Source organism: Solanum tuberosum, unplaced genomic scaffold, assembly GCF_000226075.1.
Source record: "Solanum tuberosum cultivar DM 1-3 516 R44 unplaced genomic scaffold, SolTub_3.0 scf00160, whole genome shotgun sequence".
Lineage (NCBI taxonomy): Eukaryota > Viridiplantae > Streptophyta > Magnoliopsida > Solanales > Solanaceae > Solanum > Solanum tuberosum.
In genome coordinates, this window is record NW_006239085.1 from 777937 (window position 1) to 780247 (window position 2311).

The following is a 2311-nucleotide window of genomic DNA, read 5'->3' on the forward strand; positions in this document are numbered from 1 at the left end:
AAATACATAATCTAATTTTAATTTTCCTTAAATATTTAGTAATGTAACTAATACTTATTAAACTTATTTTAGCATGATTTAGTACTTTTAAAATATGATCATTTTCATTATGACTTTGCAATATTTATTTTATATGATGATTTCATTATTATTTTTTATTGAATATTTTAGTGTCATCAGTACTCATCTCATATGTTGTGTTATTTTCTTAAGAAACACCTTAGATAATTGTATTTTGGTTGGACTAAGAAGTATTTGGAGCACAAGTTAATTATATGTTTGTATGCAAACTTTAAAAAAATCCAAAAATCTGAAAAAACCTGAGGTTTATTAGTTTGGTTTGATATATAAATTTAAAAATTTGACACAATGGTTTGGTTTGGTTTGGTATTTGAAAAACTCGAACCAATCCGAGATTGAAAAACCCAAAAAAATCTAAATTTTATTAGTTTGGTTTGATTTATAAATTTAAAAATTTAAAACAAATAATTTGATTTGATATTTGAAAATTTTGAACCAATCAGGTCATGTACACCCCTAGTCAAGACTATTATTACGGCGGCGATTATGCGGCATTGTATATTAGGGAGATAGTTAGACTCCATGATGTCCCAATAGCTATTTTTTTTTTTTTATCAAGACTCCATGACAAAATCATTCTCTTAAAGCAAAAATTATTCTGTTAATGATAATGTTGTTCGTAACTTAAATTATTTCATGGATTGAATTTCAATTGATTGTTTGCATGTGGTTCTTAAATGCGTTATGCTTAGGTGGTTTTGTATAAATATATTGTCATGCTATTAAGAAAGATAAGTTATTTTTTTTAAAAAAAATTAGAGTAAAAATAATTTAATTAAAGGCATAATGATCATATATCTGCGATGAATTCTGTCGCATAACAGGTGTCATGCCATTACATTTAAACATTTTACTCACATTTTTGTCATAACGTACAAGGGTCTAATAAGAATGGGGTGAAGGAATAAATTGTGGGAACTCCTATACAATAATAACAATAACATATCTAGTGAAATTTCATAATTAAGAAATTTAGAGAGGATATAATGTATTCAGATCTTGTCACTATATTGTGGAGGATGTGATAACATATTGGTAATAAGAGTTTAAATCATATATATTAATACGGGAAACATATTTTATTAACTTTATCAAATCACCAAATGATATTCAGGGGTGAGCCTCATTAAATGAATGGAATTTGTAATCTTTAAAAATAAGTAATGTATAAACATGTAGCAATGACTTGATAGGTATAAAAAAAAAAATTTACACTGACGACGTACATAATTTATTAATGAAATTGATTTAAAATTATATTTGTCCTCCTTTTCCTATTAGATCCTAATTATCCTTAATGTTAAATTTCTAGTTAATATTATCCCTTTTAATACTTTATTATTTATATATATATATATATATTATATTATTTTCTTTTAAAAAAATTTATGTTGATTATATATATATTATTTTCTTTTTAAAAAAAATTATGTTGATTTGGAAGTATCATTGAGACACATATAAGTTTCTTTCGATTTTAATGTGGTTTCAATTCGGAGAATCTGTGCTTGGGATTTGAATTTGAATTTGAAATATTAAGATAATTTTTTTACTTTCTAAATCAACATCTAATTTTGTGTTTAGGGCATTCGAACATTATATATAGACCTAAAATATAATTTTTCGCCAAGAGAGTTCGAGTGAACACCCTCGAACTCCTTTAGATATGCCCTACTGGCAACACAATATAATTTATCACAGCCTAAAAAAAATTATGAATTATGGAGATGCGGGGGATCGAACCCCGTGCCTCTCGCATGCAAAGCGAGCGCTCTACCATTTGAGCTACATCCCCAGTGTACTCACTCATCATATAAATAACATTTAGTATCTTTGTTTACATTTTTATACGAACATTTAGGGTATGTTTGGTTTGAAAGGAAAAATGTCTTCCTCAAAAGTAAGTGGAATGCTTACTTATGTTTTAGTGTTTGATACGTAAGTAAAAGATACATCTTAATTTTTTTATATATATATATTTAAGGCAAACGCTTATAGGGGTGGGGTAGAGGATAGGAGTGTGGGTGGGAAAAGATAAGTACTACTATGAGAAAAGATAAAATATGTAATGTCCATTACAGAACTTGTTTTGCTCAACCACATTAGGAAAGTTATTCTCCTCACTTTAAAGAAATTTATTTTCTTATATAAAACATTTTCCAAAAAAATTGTCCAACGAAATAGAGAAAAACAAAACTTTTGTATAAAGACAACCTTCTAGGAGTTTGTG

The 2311-nt window shown here is 26.8% G+C and overlaps 1 non-coding gene across 1 annotated transcript; it reads right to left on the minus strand.

Annotated features, from left to right (window-relative positions):
* Positions 1-1803: 1803 nt before the first annotated feature.
* On the minus strand, positions 1804-1876 carry TRNAA-UGC (transfer RNA alanine (anticodon UGC)). Its single transcript has one exon. It is a non-coding gene; the product is annotated as a tRNA-Ala (tRNA).
* Positions 1877-2311: the final 435 nt, after the last annotated feature.